The 19,606-nt window shown below is 48.2% G+C and overlaps 3 long non-coding RNA genes across 3 annotated transcripts; all 3 read left to right on the top strand.

Moving 5' to 3' along the window:
• The first annotated feature begins 958 nt into the window (after positions 1 to 958).
• LOC128348523 (uncharacterized) lies at positions 959 to 4,389 on the top strand. The gene is made up of 2 exons (XR_008318241.1): positions 959 to 3,852; positions 3,969 to 4,389. It is a non-coding gene; the product is annotated as an uncharacterized LOC128348523 (long non-coding RNA).
• A 1,767-nt stretch (positions 4,390 to 6,156) lies between these two features.
• On the top strand, positions 6,157 to 9,589 carry LOC128348534 (uncharacterized). Its single transcript, XR_008318251.1, has 2 exons — positions 6,157 to 9,052; positions 9,169 to 9,589. It is a non-coding gene; the product is annotated as an uncharacterized LOC128348534 (long non-coding RNA).
• A 1,767-nt stretch (positions 9,590 to 11,356) lies between these two features.
• LOC128348545 (uncharacterized) lies at positions 11,357 to 14,797 on the top strand. The gene is made up of 2 exons (XR_008318256.1): positions 11,357 to 14,252; positions 14,377 to 14,797. It is a non-coding gene; the product is annotated as an uncharacterized LOC128348545 (long non-coding RNA).
• Positions 14,798 to 19,606: the final 4,809 nt, after the last annotated feature.

Genomic DNA, 19,606 nt, shown 5'->3' on the forward strand with positions numbered 1-19,606 from the left:
TTTTGAGCGGTTTCTATTTTTGAATGGTTCTTTTTATAATGTGCCCTCTTCCTTTGAGGTCAAGCAGGTCAGCTTATGAAGTCAAAGAAAGAGACACAAATGCAAAAGAAGACATACTGGGGGTGGGGGCCATCCACGGAACACTTTGCACCGTAAGTAATCCAGGTACAGCGGTAACAATTCAATCAGGAGAGCAGAACAAAAGCAAGCTCAAGCTAACCCATGCACAGATAAGCAGCATATAGTTTTTAGTTCTGGTCAGCAACAAGAGCCTCTCCTGCTTTATGATTTCTTGCAAGCTCTTCTCAGGGAATCTTGAAACAAAGGTATTCCAGAAGCCCCTCTTTACGCTTTGCACTTTGGATCAGGCCATCAACTGAACCTGGGAGCCACCAGAGTAGTAGCCATTGATCGACCGTCGGGTCTCCTGCAGTTCTGTGCTTTGAACTTGACCTAGGAGGTCCTTCTCCCAAGTCGTTTGCGTTAGCTACAGGCAACACAATGCAGATCTCATGGTCCCATGAAATCCAGAGTACAAACAGTGGTAGCTACTGGCTTGTCCAGGGGCGTAACTACTATTAGACAAGGGGAGGCGGTTGTCTGGGGGCCCCACTGCCTTGGGGGCCCCCCAGAGACACCTCACATGACTCCCCATTGCCCCCTGCCCAGCCCCAAGGCCCCTCAGCCACTTGCCCTGTTTGCCTCTCTCCTGCTTGTCCTCCTGGCCGGCAATCTAAGCAGCAGGCAAGCTGCAAAGAGCTCCTTTTCTCCCCTCCTCTCAGCTGATCGGCAGGTAGGCGGGGCTTCCAGGGAGGCCTCCTAGGCCTCAGTGAAGCCTGAACTGGAGTAGGCTTGCAGGGAGGCCCCGAGTAAGCAAGGAAGGAGGCAGGTAGGCAGAGTGGCCCCCGCAGCTCTCTACAGCAGACCCTCTGCCCAGCCCAGCATTTGCCAGGTAGAATGTGAACTCCTTTTTGTGGTCACACACACACACAGACACACACACACACACACCATATATAGGGATCTGCTTGCATTAGGGCTTTGATATGGAGCGGGGAAAGACTGAGAAGTCTCTGAATATTTAAAACAGCTTGGAAAATTTTCTGACTTCTCAAGGGAGCTGGGTTTTTGCATAATGTGTCCAAAGTATGATAGCCTGGTCACTGGTGCCTTGAGTGAATATTCCGGATTGATTTGTTCCATGATCCATTTGTTTTCCTGGCTGTTCATGGTATCCTCCAATGTCTTCTACAGCACCAAAGTTCAAAAACGTCAATACTTTTTCTATCTTCTTCAAAGTCCAGCTTTCGCATTCATAGAGTGTCACAGGAAAAACCATTGTCCGAACGATTCTAATCTTTGTAGGTATAGACACGTCACAGCATCTAAATATCCTTCCAAGGCCTTCACTGCAACCCTACCAAGTGCTAGTCTGCGGTGTATTTCTTGAACGCTGGATCCTTTACTGTTGATGTCAATCCCAAAAAGCAGAAGCTAGCCACCACTTCAATGTCTTCATCGTTAATTCTAAGGCTGGTTGCTGTACCCGTTGCCGTTAGTTTAGTCCTCTTGACATTTAGTCGATGTCCCATTTTTTCAGTGTGCTCCTTGGCTTTCATTACTAGAGCCTGCAGATCATCCGCATTCTCAGCTATCAGCGGAGCGCAGGTTAGTGATGTTTCTTCTCCCAACTTTAAAGCCATGCTTATCTTCTTCCAATCAAGCTTCTCTCAGTATATGTTCAGCATATAAGTTGAATAAATAAGGAGAAAGTATACAGTCTTGTCTTATTCCTTTGCCCATCTGGAACCAGTCTGTTTCTTCATGTTCTGTCTAGACTGTGGCTTCCTGTCCTGTGTATAGGTTTCTCATGAGAACAATGAGATGTTCTGGGACACCCATTTTCCAAAGGATATTCCACAACTTGACACGCTTGTCCTTGACGTCTTAATCAATCAATTCTAGAAGCCCCTCTTATGTTTAGTACTTTCGATCAGGCTGTCAGCTGATCCTGGGAGCCACCAGACTGACCTGTCATCTAGTAGCCATCGATCGACCCGTCTCCCATGAATTTGACCAAGCCCCTTTGAAAGCCATCTGAGCAACTGGCCGTTAGCACAACCCATGGAGGAGAACTCCAAAGGATATGCGTGACCAAGTACTTCCTTTTGTCGGTCCTAAATTTCCTGGCCTTCCTTTTCATGGGATGACCTCTGGACTCTAGTGTTGGGAGAAAGGGAGAAAAGCTTCTCTATCCACTCTCTCTACTCCATGCAGTGTTTTCGACAATCTGTACGCAGCGTAATATATATTGAGCACACATATTTTGCATGCATTTCCGTCCTCCCTTGGTCATGCTGTCTTGTGACTTGACCTGCTTCGTAGGGCTGTTGGGAAGGCGAAATGGTGGAAGCCCAACCCTCGGACACGCAGCTCAGTGGGGACCCTGGACTCTGTTATTTTTCTGCCGAACTTTCTGCACAGGAATGGTTGGAGAATGCACAAGGCACACACATGAATTCCTCAAGCCAGCCGCAATCCTGGGGATTCTGCTGCTTCCCACAGCCCTTGGGAGAACAAAACAACAGCCCACCAGGCAAGATGCCCAGAGATGCTGTGGATCGAGCTCTGTCCGGGCATTTAATATTTGGAGATGCTGTAGTGTCTCAGAGCTCACCCCTGCTCAGGAGACCTCTCACACCCAAGCATTTAGAACAGGGCTGCTCAACTTTGGCAATCCCGCAGATGTTGGCCTACATCTCCCAGAATCCCTTGCTACTGGCCACTGTGTCTGGAGATTGTGGGAACTGTGGTTCAGAAAGAGCTGTGGGGCCAAGGTTGATCAGGGCTGGTCTAGACCAAGACTTCCCAAGTTAGGGACCTCCAGATGTTGCTGAACTACAACTCCCATCAGCACCTGCTCCCATTAATTAGGGAATGCACTCTATTCTGTGCTAGACACACTTCCCTTGGAATACCCTGTGCATATTTATGCAACGGGTTGTGTGATATTGTCATTTTATAGATCTGATGTTTCCTCTGGGCATACAGGTTCAGACATTTTTCTTATATGTGTATTTTAAGTTATATCGATTGGGCACGGGGGGGACCAGAAAATGAGGAAATCGATCTGCTCTTCAGAAGATGCTCTGGCTTTGTTTGGGTGACATTTTTGTCACTTTTTGAGCTGTTTTCCCCCTGCATATTTCATTTCATAGCATATAGCACACACACACACACACACCCGCAACCGTTTTTGTGTTTTTATTTTGGTCAAGTTCCACTGAGGGCTGCTTGCCAATTGAAAAACCATACTGCCAAAACACACACACACACACCCCACCAAACACTTAAGGTTGTCTTTTGGGGAGATGCTTGGGAAACACTTAAATTGCTGACACTCAACTATTTCATATCAGATGATATCAAACTGATCACAAAGCAATTGCCTCATCCCTCTGCCAGTGGGCATCACAATCCCATCCTTGTTGGCCTCCCCCCTTTTGACCATATATGGTTCCTTTAAAAGCCCCTCTATATATGGCCTGCCTCTTTCTGCTGTCACAAGGAGAGCAAGCACAGCCCCCTCCCACTTCTGCCCGCATCATAATACTCCACTGTCCTCTGAGCCCCAATAAAAGCAGCCCACCTTTGCTGAGCAGCTAAGTCTCCCTGGGGGGGGAGAGGGGAAACGGTTAATGTTTCCCCTTTGCCCCCGTGGGATGTGGGAGGGCGGCCGAAGTCCTGGGCTTTTTCCGCAATCTCAGTCCCTGTAGGGGATCCAGATTTCTGGTAGAGGACGCCGAGCTGTCTCCCCTAGACCCCTGCAGGCTCCTTCGGGAGCTCCTACTGGTAAGTTGGACCCTCACCCACCACCCACCCACCCCATCCCCTTGGCATCCCACCCTTTCCCCACTTGCCTCCTACCCATTTAACACAGGACATCTCTCTCTCTCTCTCTCTTTCAGGCCACGACCGTCTAATGTGCCCCTCTCGGGCAAAAGGGCTGAAGCGGGGTCTCCCCCTCCCTGTAAGAAGAAGCTCCCCAAGCAGCTCGAAGACCCAGCTCCCAAAGGCCTGGTCCTTTTGGTTGAGCCAGAGTAGCTCAAGCTGTGTCTGGGTGGGCTCATCCATTGGTGGTCCTGCCCCAACACAGATTGACCAAGGCCCACTGTTTAACCTGGCCCTGCAGGCCTGGCTGGTTGCCGCTTTTTGGAGCCGAGAAGGAATTTTCCCCTGGGAGGTCTCTGGATCCCCAGGTTTTTTGCCTTCTCTGCACGGCCTTCCTCTTCAGCTCTGCAAGCGCCTTGGCTTGCCGCTGACGATGAGTCAACCAGTGGGTCTTTCCCCCTCCCTCCCACCCCCAAATAAAATAGAAATTAATCTGAAGACATTGTCGCCTTGTCTTTCTTGGGTCGTCTTTCTTGCTGGTTCTTCTGGGAGTGGTTGTCAATGAGGAAAATTACTCGTGTTAGGCAATGGATCTGGGGATCAATCAGGTTGGCATTAGGATCCAGAGGTAGAAAGCTTGATTGGGACCAGGGAGATCCGAGTTTAAAATCCTCACTCAGCAATCTCCTACTTCTCAACAACCTACCTCACAGGGTTGTCGTGCAAATAAGAGAGGAAGGTGGAGAACACCACCTTGGGATAAGAGTGTAATTGGTGAAAAACCTCAGCACTCGAGTTCGCCAATCTGTCACAGAAGCGCTGGATCTTTGCCTTCTTTCTGAACAAAACTAATGAAAGGCACTTTCTCTTCCTGGAGATGGGGTTGCTTTCAGAGAACTTGGCCCTACCATTAAAAATCGCTGAAGTTGGAAATCCTGCCCCAATCATAGATCTGGAGGGCTTTGGGAGCTGCCACTACTTTCACCTCTAAAAGGTTTGACAAAGAAGGTTTTGAAAAAGGTGTAATTCCCACTTTAACACATGTGAGTCAGAACCTCTTTTCTTATCCTGAGTCCCCAGAAAAGAAAACTATTTGGTGAAGCCAAAGGGGCCACATATAAGCGCATGGTCTGTGCCAACGGATCAAGGGAAGGCCCATGGCTTGCAGACGCCCAAAGGAGAGAGAACCTGCTGGAACAGGGAGGGGGACATCCCTACGATACTTTGGTTTGTTGTTTGCTCTTTGAATCCTAGAAACACCTCACCTCCCGTATCAAGGAGACAATCCTACACTGCTTGGTTTGCATTTTTGAGCGGTTTCTATTTTTGAATGGTTCTTTTTATAATGTGCCCTCTTCCTTTGAGGTCAAGCAGGTCAGCTTATGAAGTCAAAGAAAGAGACACAAATGCAAAAGAAGACATACTGGGGGTGGGGGCCATCCACGGAACACTTTGCACCGTAAGTAATCCAGGTACAGCGGTAACAATTCAATCAGGAGAGCAGAACAAAAGCAAGCTCAAGCTAACCCATGCACAGATAAGCAGCATATAGTTTTTAGTTCTGGTCAGCAACAAGAGCCTCTCCTGCTTTATGATTTCTTGCAAGATCTTCTCAGGGAATCTTGAAACAAAGGTATTCCAGAAGCCCCTCTTTACGCTTTGCACTTTGGATCAGGCCATCAACTGAACCTGGGAGCCACCAGAGTAGTAGCCATTGATCGACCGTCGGGTCTCCTGCAGTTCTGTGCTTTGAACTTGACCTAGGAGGTCCTTCTCCCAAGTCGTTTGCGTTAGCTACAGGCAACACAATGCAGATCTCATGGTCCCATGAAATCCAGAGTACAAACAGTGGTAGCTACTGGCTTGTCCAGGGGCGTAACTACTATTAGACAAGGGGAGGCGGTTGTCTGGGGGCCCCACTGCCTTGGGGGCCCCCCAGAGACACCTCACATGACTCCCCATTGCCCCCTGCCCAGCCCCAAGGCCCCTCAGCCACTTGCCCTGTTTGCCTCTCTCCTGCTTGTCCTCCTGGCCGGCAATCTAAGCAGCAGGCAAGCTGCAAAGAGCTCCTTTTCTCCCCTCCTCTCAGCTGATCGGCAGGTAGGCGGGGCTTCCAGGGAGGCCTCCTAGGCCTCAGTGAAGCCTGAACTGGAGTAGGCTTGCAGGGAGGCCCCGAGTAAGCAAGGAAGGAGGCAGGTAGGCAGAGTGGCCCCCGCAGCTCTCTACAGCAGACCCTCTGCCCAGCCCAGCATTTGCCAGGTAGAATGTGAACTCCTTTTTGTGGTCACACACACACACAGACACACACAGACACACACACCATATATAGGGATCTGCTTGCATTAGGGCTTTGATATGGAGTGGGGAAAGACTGAGAAGTCTCTGAATATTTAAAACAGCTTGGAAAATTTTCTGACTTCTCAAGGGAGCTGGGTTTTTGCATAATGTGTCCAAAGTATGATAGCCTGGTCACTGGTGCCTTGAGTGAATATTCCGGATTGATTTGTTCCATGATCCATTTGTTTTCCTGGCTGTTCATGGTATCCTCCAATGTCTTCTACAGCACCAAAGTTCAAAAACGTCAATACTTTTTCTATCTTCTTCAAAGTCCAGCTTTCGCATTCATAGAGTGTCACAGGAAAAACCATTGTCCGAACGATTCTAATCTTTGTAGGTATAGACACGTCACAGCATCTAAATATCCTTCCAAGGCCTTCACTGCAACCCTACCAAGTGCTAGTCTGCGGTGTATTTCTTGAACGCTGGATCCTTTACTGTTGATGTCAATCCCAAAAAGCAGAAGCTAGCCACCACTTCAATGTCTTCATCGTTAATTCTAAGGCTGGTTGCTGTACCCGTTGCCGTTAGTTTAGTCCTCTTGACATTTAGTCGATGTCCCATTTTTTCAGTGTGCTCCTTGGCTTTCATTACTAGAGCCTGCAGATCATCCGCATTCTCAGCTATCAGCGGAGCGCAGGTTAGTGATGTTTCTTCTCCCAACTTTAAAGCCATGCTTATCTTCTTCCAATCAAGCTTCTCTCAGTATATGTTCAGCATATAAGTTGAATAAATAAGGAGAAAGTATACAGTCTTGTCTTATTCCTTTGCCCATCTGGAACCAGTCTGTTTCTTCATGTTCTGTCTAGACTGTGGCTTCCTGTCCTGTGTATAGGTTTCTCATGAGAACAATGAGATGTTCTGGGACACCCATTTTCCAAAGGATATTCCACAACTTGACACGCTTGTCCTTGACGTCTTAATCAATCAATTCTAGAAGCCCCTCTTATGTTTAGTACTTTCGATCAGGCTGTCAGCTGATCCTGGGAGCCACCAGACTGACCTGTCATCTAGTAGCCATCGATCGACCCGTCTCCCATGAATTTGACCAAGCCCCTTTGAAAGCCATCTGAGCAACTGGCCGTTAGCACAACCCATGGAGGAGAACTCCAAAGGATATGCGTGACCAAGTACTTCCTTTTGTCGGTCCTAAATTTCCTGGCCTTCCTTTTCATGGGATGACCTCTGGACTCTAGTGTTGGGAGAAAGGGAGAAAAGCTTCTCTATCCACTCTCTCTACTCCATGCAGTGTTTTCGACAATCTGTACGCAGCGTAATATATATTGAGCACACATATTTTGCATGCATTTCCGTCCTCCCTTGGTCATGCTGTCTTGTGACTTGACCTGCTTCGTAGGGCTGTTGGGAAGGCGAAATGGTGGAAGCCCAACCCTCGGACACGCAGCTCAGTGGGGACCCTGGACTCTGTTATTTTTCTGCCGAACTTTCTGCACAGGAATGGTTGGAGAATGCACAAGGCACACACATGAATTCCTCAAGCCAGCCGCAATCCTGGGGATTCTGCTGCTTCCCACAGCCCTTGGGAGAACAAAACAACAGCCCACCAGGCAAGATGCCCAGAGATGCTGTGGATCGAGCTCTGTCCGGGCATTTAATATTTGGAGATGCTGTAGTGTCTCAGAGCTCACCCCTGCTCAGGAGACCTCTCACACCCAAGCATTTAGAACAGGGCTGCTCAACTTTGGCAATCCCGCAGATGTTGGCCTACATCTCCCAGAATCCCTTGCTACTGGCCACTGTGTCTGGAGATTGTGGGAACTGTGGTTCAGAAAGAGCTGTGGGGCCAAGGTTGATCAGGGCTGGTCTAGACCAAGACTTCCCAAGTTAGGGACCTCCAGATGTTGCTGAACTACAACTCCCATCAGCACCTGCTCCCATTAATTAGGGAATGCACTCTATTCTGTGCTAGACACACTTCCCTTGGAATACCCTGTGCATATTTATGCAACGGGTTGTGTGATATTGTCATTTTATAGATCTGATGTTTCCTCTGGGCATACAGGTTCAGACATTTTTCTTATATGTGTATTTTAAGTTATATCGATTGGGCACGGGGGGGACCAGAAAATGAGGAAATCGATCTGCTCTTCAGAAGATGCTCTGGCTTTGTTTGGGTGACATTTTTGTCACTTTTTGAGCTGTTTTCCCCCTGCATATTTCATTTCATAGCATATAGCACACACACACACACACACCCGCAACCGTTTTTGTGTTTTTATTTTGGTCAAGTTCCACTGAGGGCTGCTTGCCAATTGAAAAACCATACTGCCAAAACACACACACACACCCCCCACCAAACACTTAAGGTTGTCTTTTGGGGAGATGCTTGGGAAACACTTAAATTGCTGACACTCAACTATTTCATATCAGATGATATCAAACTGATCACAAAGCAATTGCCTCATCCCTCTGCCAGTGGGCATCACAATCCCATCCTTGTTGGCCTCCCCCCTTTTGACCATATATGGTTCCTTTAAAAGCCCCTCTATATATGGCCTGCCTCTTTCTGCTGTCACAAGGAGAGCAAGCACAGCCCCCTCCCACTTCTGCCCGCATCATAATACTCCACTGTCCTCTGAGCCCCAATAAAAGCAGCCCACCTTTGCTGAGCAGCTAAGTCTCCCTGGGGGGGGAGAGGGGAAACGGTTAATGTTTCCCCTTTGCCCCCGTGGGATGTGGGAGGGCGGCCGAAGTCCTGGGCTTTTTCCGCAATCTCAGTCCCTGTAGGGGATCCAGATTTCTGGTAGAGGACGCCGAGCTGTCTCCCCTAGACCCCTGCAGGCTCCTTCGGGAGCTCCTACTGGTAAGTTGGACCCTCACCCACCACCCACCCACCCCATCCCCTTGGCATCCCACCCTTTCCCCACTTGCCTCCTACCCATTTAACACAGGACATCTCTCTCTCTCTCTCTCTTTCAGGCCACGACCGTCTAATGTGCCCCTCTCGGGCAAAAGGGCTGAAGCGGGGTCTCCCCCTCCCTGTAAGAAGAAGCTCCCCAAGCAGCTCGAAGACCCAGCTCCCAAAGGCCTGGTCCTTTTGGTTGAGCCAGAGTAGCTCAAGCTGTGTCTGGGTGGGCTCATCCATTGGTGGTCCTGCCCCAACACAGATTGACCAAGGCCCACTGTTTAACCTGGCCCTGCAGGCCTGGCTGGTTGCCGCTTTTTGGAGCCGAGAAGGAATTTTCCCCTGGGAGGTCTCTGGATCCCCAGGTTTTTTGCCTTCTCTGCACGGCCTTCCTCTTCAGCTCTGCAAGCGCCTTGGCTTGCCGCTGACGATGAGTCAACCAGTGGGTCTTTCCCCCTCCCTCCCACCCCCAAATAAAATAGAAATTAATCTGAAGACATTGTCGCCTTGTCTTTCTTGGGTCGTCTTTCTTGCTGGTTCTTCTGGGAGTGGTTGTCAATGAGGAAAATTACTCGTGTTAGGCAATGGATCTGGGGATCAATCAGGTTGGCATTAGGATCCAGAGGTAGAAAGCTTGATTGGGACCAGGGAGATCCGAGTTTAAAATCCTCACTCAGCAATCTCCTACTTCTCAACAACCTACCTCACAGGGTTGTCGTGCAAATAAGAGAGGAAGGTGGAGAACACCACCTTGGGATAAGAGTGTAATTGGTGAAAAACCTCAGCACTCGAGTTCGCCAATCTGTCACAGAAGCGCTGGATCTTTGCCTTCTTTCTGAACAAAACTAATGAAAGGCACTTTCTCTTCCTGGAGATGGGGTTGCTTTCAGAGAACTTGGCCCTACCATTAAAAATCGCTGAAGTTGGAAATCCTGCCCCAATCATAGATCTGGAGGGCTTTGGGAGCTGCCACTACTTTCACCTCTAAAAGGTTTGACAAAGAAGGTTTTGAAAAAGGTGTAATTCCCACTTTAACACATGTGAGTCAGAACCTCTTTTCTTATCCTGAGTCCCCAGAAAAGAAACCTATTTGGTGAAGCCAAAGGGGCCACATATAAGCGCATGGTCTGTGCCAACGGATCAAGGGAAGGCCCATGGCTTGCAGACGCCCAAAGGAGAGAGAACCTGCTGGAACAGGGAGGGGGACATCCCTACGATACTTTGGTTTGTTGTTTGCTCTTTGAATCCTAGAAACACCTCACCTCCCGTATCAAGGAGACAATCCTACACTGCTTGGTTTGCATTTTTGAGCGGTTTCTATTTTTGAATGGTTCTTTTTATAATGTGCCCTCTTCCTTTGAGGTCAAGCAGGTCAGCTTATGAAGTCAAAGAAAGAGACACAAATGCAAAAGAAGACATACTGGGGGTGGGGGCCATCCACGGAACACTTTGCACCGTAAGTAATCCAGGTACAGCGGTAACAATTCAATCAGGAGAGCAGAACAAAAGCAAGCTCAAGCTAACCCATGCACAGATAAGCAGCATATAGTTTTTAGTTCTGGTCAGCAACAAGAGCCTCTCCTGCTTTATGATTTCTTGCAAGCTCTTCTCAGGGAATCTTGAAACAAAGGTATTCCAGAAGCCCCTCTTTACGCTTTGCACTTTGGATCAGGCCATCAACTGAACCTGGGAGCCACCAGAGTAGTAGCCATTGATCGACCGTCGGGTCTCCTGCAGTTCTGTGCTTTGAACTTGACCTAGGAGGTCCTTCTCCCAAGTCGTTTGCGTTAGCTACAGGCAACACAATGCAGATCTCATGGTCCCATGAAATCCAGAGTACAAACAGTGGTAGCTACTGGCTTGTCCAGGGGCGTAACTACTATTAGACAAGGGGAGGCGGTTGTCTGGGGGCCCCACTGCCTTGGGGGCCCCCCAGAGACACCTCACATGACTCCCCATTGCCCCCTGCCCAGCCCCAAGGCCCCTCAGCCACTTGCCCTGTTTGCCTCTCTCCTGCTTGTCCTCCTGGCCGGCAATCTAAGCAGCAGGCAAGCTGCAAAGAGCTCCTTTTCTCCCCTCCTCTCAGCTGATCGGCAGGTAGGCGGGGCTTCCAGGGAGGCCTCCTAGGCCTCAGTGAAGCCTGAACTGGAGTAGGCTTGCAGGGAGGCCCCGAGTAAGCAAGGAAGGAGGCAGGTAGGCAGAGTGGCCCCCGCAGCTCTCTACAGCAGACCCTCTGCCCAGCCCAGCATTTGCCAGGTAGAATGTGAACTCCTTTTTGTGGTCACACACACACACAGACACACACAGACACACACACCATATATAGGGATCTGCTTGCATTAGGGCTTTGATATGGAGTGGGGAAAGACTGAGAAGTCTCTGAATATTTAAAACAGCTTGGAAAATTTTCTGACTTCTCAAGGGAGCTGGGTTTTTGCATAATGTGTCCAAAGTATGATAGCCTGGTCACTGGTGCCTTGAGTGAATATTCCGGATTGATTTGTTCCATGATCCATTTGTTTTCCTGGCTGTTCATGGTATCCTCCAATGTCTTCTACAGCACCAAAGTTCAAAAACGTCAATACTTTTTCTATCTTCTTCAAAGTCCAGCTTTCGCATTCATAGAGTGTCACAGGAAAAACCATTGTCCGAACGATTCTAATCTTTGTAGGTATAGACACGTCACAGCATCTAAATATCCTTCCAAGGCCTTCACTGCAACCCTACCAAGTGCTAGTCTGCGGTGTATTTCTTGAACGCTGGATCCTTTACTGTTGATGTCAATCCCAAAAAGCAGAAGCTAGCCACCACTTCAATGTCTTCATCGTTAATTCTAAGGCTGGTTGCTGTACCCGTTGCCGTTAGTTTAGTCCTCTTGACATTTAGTCGATGTCCCATTTTTTCAGTGTGCTCCTTGGCTTTCATTACTAGAGCCTGCAGATCATCCGCATTCTCAGCTATCAGCGGAGCGCAGGTTAGTGATGTTTCTTCTCCCAACTTTAAAGCCATGCTTATCTTCTTCCAATCAAGCTTCTCTCAGTATATGTTCAGCATATAAGTTGAATAAATAAGGAGAAAGTATACAGTCTTGTCTTATTCCTTTGCCCATCTGGAACCAGTCTGTTTCTTCATGTTCTGTCTAGACTGTGGCTTCCTGTCCTGTGTATAGGTTTCTCATGAGAACAATGAGATGTTCTGGGACACCCATTTTCCAAAGGATATTCCACAACTTGACACGCTTGTCCTTGACGTCTTAATCAATCAATTCTAGAAGCCCCTCTTATGTTTAGTACTTTTGATCAGGCTGTCAGCTGATCCTGGGAGCCACCAGACTGACCTGTCATCTAGTAGCCATCGATCGACCCGTCTCCCATGAATTTGACCAAGCCCCTTTGAAAGCCATCTGAGCAACTGGCCGTTAGCACAACCCATGGAGGAGAACTCCAAAGGATATGCGTGACCAAGTACTTCCTTTTGTCGGTCCTAAATTTCCTGGCCTTCCTTTTCATGGGATGACCTCTGGACTCTAGTGTTGGGAGAAAGGGAGAAAAGCTTCTCTATCCACTCTCTCTACTCCATGCAGTGTTTTCGACAATCTGTACGCAGCGTAATATATATTGAGCACACATATTTTGCATGCATTTCCGTCCTCCCTTGGTCATGCTGTCTTGTGACTTGACCTGCTTCGTAGGGCTGTTGGGAAGGCGAAATGGTGGAAGCCCAACCCTCGGACACGCAGCTCAGTGGGGACCCTGGACTCTGTTATTTTTCTGCCGAACTTTCTGCACAGGAATGGTTGGAGAATGCACAAGGCACACACATGAATTCCTCAAGCCAGCCGCAATCCTGGGGATTCTGCTGCTTCCCACAGCCCTTGGGAGAACAAAACAACAGCCCACCAGGCAAGATGCCCAGAGATGCTGTGGATCGAGCTCTGTCCGGGCATTTAATATTTGGAGATGCTGTAGTGTCTCAGAGCTCACCCCTGCTCAGGAGACCTCTCACACCCAAGCATTTAGAACAGGGCTGCTCAACTTTGGCAATCCCGCAGATGTTGGCCTACATCTCCCAGAATCCCTTGCTACTGGCCACTGTGTCTGGAGATTGTGGGAACTGTGGTTCAGAAAGAGCTGTGGGGCCAAGGTTGATCAGGGCTGGTCTAGACCAAGACTTCCCAAGTTAGGGACCTCCAGATGTTGCTGAACTACAACTCCCATCAGCACCTGCTCCCATTAATTAGGGAATGCACTCTATTCTGTGCTAGACACACTTCCCTTGGAATACCCTGTGCATATTTATGCAACGGGTTGTGTGATATTGTCATTTTATAGATCTGATGTTTCCTCTGGGCATACAGGTTCAGACATTTTTCTTATATGTGTATTTTAAGTTATATCGATTGGGCACGGGGGGGACCAGAAAATGAGGAAATCGATCTGCTCTTCAGAAGATGCTCTGGCTTTGTTTGGGTGACATTTTTGTCACTTTTTGAGCTGTTTTCCCCCTGCATATTTCATTTCATAGCATATAGCACACACACACACACACACCCGCAACCGTTTTTGTGTTTTTATTTTGGTCAAGTTCCACTGAGGGCTGCTTGCCAATTGAAAAACCATACTGCCAAAACACACACACACACACCCCACCAAACACTTAAGGTTGTCTTTTGGGGAGATGCTTGGGAAACACTTAAATTGCTGACACTCAACTATTTCATATCAGATGATATCAAACTGATCACAAAGCAATTGCCTCATCCCTCTGCCAGTGGGCATCACAATCCCATCCTTGTTGGCCTCCCCCCTTTTGACCATATATGGTTCCTTTAAAAGCCCCTCTAAATATGGCCTGCCTCTTTCTGCTGTCACAAGGAGAGCAAGCACAGCCCCCTCCCACTTCTGCCCGCATCATAATACTCCACTGTCCTCTGAGCCCCAATAAAAGCAGCCCACCTTTGCTGAGCAGCTAAGTCTCCCTGGGGGGGGAGAGGGGAAACGGTTAATGTTTCCCCTTTGCCCCCGTGGGATGTGGGAGGGCGGCCGAAGTCCTGGGCTTTTTCCGCAATCTCAGTCCCTGTAGGGGATCCAGATTTCTGGTAGAGGACGCCGAGCTGTCTCCCCTAGACCCCTGCAGGCTCCTTCGGGAGCTCCTACTGGTAAGTTGGACCCTCACCCACCACCCACCCACCCCATCCCCTTGGCATCCCACCCTTTCCCCACTTGCCTCCTACCCATTTAACACAGGACATCTCTCTCTCTCTCTCTCTCTCTCTCTTTCAGGCCACGACCGTCTAATGTGCCCCTCTCGGGCAAAAGGGCTGAAGCGGGGTCTCCCCCTCCCTGTAAGAAGAAGCTCCCCAAGCAGCTCGAAGACCCAGCTCCCAAAGGCCTGGTCCTTTTGGTTGAGCCAGAGTAGCTCAAGCTGTGTCTGGGTGGGCTCATCCATTGGTGGTCCTGCCCCAACACAGATTGACCAAGGCCCACTGTTTAACCTGGCCCTGCAGGCCTGGCTGGTTGCCGCTTTTTGGAGCCGAGAAGGAATTTTCCCCTGGGAGGTCTCTGGATCCCCAGGTTTTTTGCCTTCTCTGCACGGCCTTCCTCTTCAGCTCTGCAAGCGCCTTGGCTTGCCGCTGACGATGAGTCAACCAGTGGGTCTTTCCCCCTCCCTCCCACCCCCAAATAAAATAGAAATTAATCTGAAGACATTGTCGCCTTGTCTTTCTTGGGTCGTCTTTCTTGCTGGTTCTTCTGGGAGTGGTTGTCAATGAGGAAAATTACTCGTGTTAGGCAATGGATCTGGGGATCAATCAGGTTGGCATTAGGATCCAGAGGTAGAAAGCTTGATTGGGACCAGGGAGATCCGAGTTTAAAATCCTCACTCAGCAATCTCCTACTTCTCAACTTAACCTACCTCACAGGGTTGTCGTGCAAATAAGAGAGGAAGGTGGAGAACACCACCTTGGGATAAGAGTGTAATTGGTGAAAAACCTCAGCACTCGAGTTCGCCAATCTGTCACAGAAGCGCTGGATCTTTGCCTTCTTTCTGAACAAAACTAATGAAAGGCACTTTCTCTTCCTGGAGATGGGGTTGCTTTCAGAGAACTTGGCCCTACCATTAAAAATCGCTGAAGTTGGAAATCCTGCCCCAATCATAGATCTGGAGGGCTTTGGGAGCTGCCACTACTTTCACCTCTAAAAGGTTTGACAAAGAAGGTTTTGAAAAAGGTGTAATTCCCACTTTAACACATGTGAGTCAGAACCTCTTTTCTTATCCTGAGTCCCCAGAAAAGAAACCTATTTGGTGAAGCCAAAGGGGCCACATATAAGCGCATGGTCTGTGCCAACGGATCAAGGGAAGGCCCATGGCTTGCAGACGCCCAAAGGAGAGAGAACCTGCTGGAACAGGGAGGGGGACATCCCTACGATACTTTGGTTTGTTGTTTGCTCTTTGAATCCTAGAAACATCTCACCTCCCGTATCAAGGAGACAATCCTACACTGCTTGGTTTGCATTTTTGAGCGGTTTCTATTTTTGAATGGTTCTTTTTATAATGTGCCCTCTTCCTTTGAGGTCAGGCAGGTCAGCTTATGAAGTCAAAGAAAGAGACACAAATGCAAAAGAAGACATACTGGGGGTGGGGGCCATCCACGGAACACTTTGCACCGTAAGTAATCCAGGTACAGCGGTAACAATTCAATCAGGAGAGCAGAACAAAAGCAAGCTCAAGCTAACCCATGCACAGATAAGCAGCATATAGTTTTTAGTTCTGGTCAGCAACAAGAGCCTCTCCTGCTTTATGATTTCTTGCAAGCTCTTCTCAGGGAATCTTGAAACAAAGGTATTCCAGAAGCCCCTCTTTACGCTTTGCACTTTGGATCAGGCCATCAACTGAACCTGGGAGCCACCAGAGTAGTAGCCATTGATCGACCGTCGGGTCTCCTGCAGTTCTGTGCTTTGAACTTGACCTAGGAGGTCCTTCTCCCAAGTCGTTTGCGTTAGCTACAGGCAACACAATGCAGATCTCATGGTCCCATGAAATCCAGAGTACAAACAGTGGTAGCTACTGGCTTGTCCAGGGGCGTAACTACTATTAGACAAGGGGAGGCGGTTGTCTGGGGGCCCCACTGCCTTGGGGGCCCCCCAGAGACACCTCACATGACTCCCCATTGCCCCCTGCCCAGCCCCAAGGCCCCTCAGCCACTTGCCCTGTTTGCCTCTCTCCTGCTTGTCCTCCTGGCCGGCAATCTAAGCAGCAGGCAAGCTGCAAAGAGCTCCTTTTCTCCCCTCCTCTCAGCTGATCGGCAGGTAGGCGGGGCTTCCAGGGAGGCCTCCTAGGCCTCAGTGAAGCCTGAACTGGAGTAGGCTTGCAGGGAGGCCCCGAGTAAGCAAGGAAGGAGGCAGGTAGGCAGAGTGGCCCCCGCAGCTCTCTACAGCAGACCCTCTGCCCAGCCCAGCATTTGCCAGGTAGAATGTGAACTCCTTTTTGTGGTCACACCCCCCCCCCCATATATAGGGATCTGCTTTCCATAGGGCTTTGATATGGAGCGGGGAGAGACTGAGAAGTCTTTGAATATTTAATTTAAAACAGCTTGGAATTTGTTCTGACTTAAAAAAAACTATCTAAAAAGTCCTATGTGGCTTGTTTCATGGCAGAAAATTATAAAAACTTCTGGAACAAACAATATTACATTTATTTATTTATTCATTCAATCATTTATAAATGCACTTATGCTCAAGTTGTTTTGCAACCCAGAAGGTCTGAGTGAGAACTGTGAAGCATGTGTGGTGCTTTTATTTTATTTTATTTTTCTTGTGTGTGAATTGCTCCCCAATAACTCGCAGGGACTTCAGGGTCAATCTGGCCAACATGTGAATGAAGCACCTCCATTCGAGAGGAGATGTGTGTTAAAGGGCTTTAAAAGCCTCCTGTGAAAAACCTCCTACAATCAAACTTTACTGAATTTGTTCAAAATTCTGAGAAAACATACATAGGCTCACACTGCATGGTTGAAAGTCTCCTTTGCTAATCTGCAGCTAGGGTCCCATTTTAATAATTAGTGTTTCTAGTGTGTTCTAGGCATTAAAAGTAGCACAAATATATAGTACTCAATGTATATCACTATATATTGTGAAGTGTGTGTGTGTGTGTATTCAGTGAAATATATTTCTAGGCAGCATATTTATTTTGAAATATCAGACTTAAATCCTTGGGGGCCTGGGGTGTGCAGAGGCCCTGGACTTTGAGGCGGGGGGGCCCATTTTAAAATCTTGTCTCTGGGCCCACTCCAACCTTGCTATGCCCCTGACATGGTCAATGCTATCGAAGGCTTTTCTGTAGTCAATAAAGCACATATTGACTTCTTGTTGGTATTCTTTGGCTTTCTCAATTATCCAGCGTGCATCAGCAATAATGCCTCTTGTTCCTCGGCCTTTTCTGAAACCAGCTTGAACATCCGGCATTTCCCTTTCTACATAGGGGTCTAATCTGCATTGGATGGTTAACTGCAAATATAGTGAACTATATATTTGACCATTTGCTGCAGATAAAATTTGCCACCTGAAGTTGGCCATCTCACTCTGTGAGTAGGTGGTCCTATTTCCAGAAATGTTATGCCTGGGTAAGGGGAGAGCAATATGCAAAAGCATGTCCTGGATTCAATTTCTTGTAAAGAGCCTGGAACATGGGAAGGTTGCATGGCGTAGGCCAAGCCTACCAGAGACTGGAGCTAACCCCTTTTTTGCGTGGATATGCTTCAGTGCTTTTGACAGGTGTCTGTCAGGTGTAATTTAGCACCTTTTCCTGCAAGAGAGAGAAAATGATGGGGAAAGGCTTTATCAGATAAATCCCTGTCTAGGACCCAGGAAACCTGAGTTCAATCCCCATTCAGCCATGAAACTCACTGGGTGACTCTGGGCCAGTCACTTATCTCTCAGCCTAACCTACCACACAGGGTTGTTGTGAGGATAAACATAACTGTTCACCACTCTGGGTTCCTTGGAGGAAGAGCGGAATGTAAATGTAAAAATAAATTTATAAAATAAAAAGGTACAGTAAACCTGTTGAGGGAAAAGGTTCTATCCTTTTTGGAGACAGTTTTCACGTAGCTGCAACAAGGTAAAAATCCATGCTGAGTTAATAAGCAGCACTTAGGTTTACATGCCTCACTCAACAGTAGCCTTGTGGCTGGAAGTCAGCAAGAGCTTACCAAAGATTGCAGCCATGACCGATACAATCATGTGAATGACTGGGAGGGGAGAGCTGGTCTTGTGGTAGCAAGCATGACTTGTCCCCATAGCTAAGCAGGGTCTACCCTGGTTGCATCTGAATGGGAGACTTGATTTGTGAGCACTGCAAGATATTCCCCTCAGGGGATGAAGCCACTCTGGGAAGAGCAGAAGGTTTCAAGTTCCCTCCCTGGCTTCTCCAAGATAGGACAAGATTTTTTTTATAGGACAAGATTTTTTTTTACAAACTACCAAAGCATACAGTACGTTGCCAAAGCACAATTATATACAAAGTGGTTGTTTGTACATGATATATCTACAAAGATTTACACACAAGGATTTGGAAACACACAAGTTATGAAGTATATGCAGGTAGTACTGTAACTCGGGGGTGGGGGATTACAAGGCACATCAGGTAATCGGCGGGGGGGGGGAGGTTTACGTCCGACATCCATTTCCACAATTTGTCCAAGATAGGGCTGAGAGAGATTCCTGCCTGCAACCTTGGAGAAGCTGCTGCCAGTCTGTGAAGACAATACCGAGCTAGATAGACCAATGGTCTGACTCAGTATATGGCAGTTTCCTATGTTCCTAATAGCCCCTGAGGCACGGGGTAGGATAGAAAACATGTCAACACTATTTATGTAAAGTACAATTCAAGTTTAATCAATATAATGTTATATCATTTTGATTGGAGTAAAGAGGACTGGTCCTCTTTGGCCCTAAACAGAATATCTGATGATGTGTGGAATTTTTATATAACATTTTATATCCCGCTCTTCCTCCAAGGAGCCCAGAGCGGTGTACTACACACTTAAGTTTCTCCTCACAACAACTCTGTGAAGTAGGTTAGGCTGAGAGAGAAGTGACTGGCCCAGAGTCACCCAGGAAGTACCATGGATGAATGGTGATATGAACTCGAGTCTCCCGGGTCCTAGTCCAGCACTCTAACCACTACACCACACTGGCTCTTCATACATACATCAACATCACCAATGCCCTCAAACTAATACTAAAAGTAAAGTGTGCTGTCGAGTCGGTATCGACTCCAGGCGACCACAGAGCCCTGTGGTTGTCTTTGGTAGAATACAGGAGGGCTTTTACCATTGCCTCCTCCTGCGCAGTGTGAGATGATGCCTTTCAGCATCTTCCTATACTGCTGCTGCCCGACATAGGCGTTTCCCATAGTCTGGGGAACATACCAGCGGGAATTTGAACCGTCAACCTTCTGCTTGTTAGTCAAGCATTTATACTGCTACTACACCCTAAACGAAAAAGAGTGCCA

Source organism: Hemicordylus capensis, chromosome 1, assembly GCF_027244095.1.
Source record: "Hemicordylus capensis ecotype Gifberg chromosome 1, rHemCap1.1.pri, whole genome shotgun sequence".
NCBI lineage: Eukaryota > Metazoa > Chordata > Lepidosauria > Squamata > Cordylidae > Hemicordylus > Hemicordylus capensis.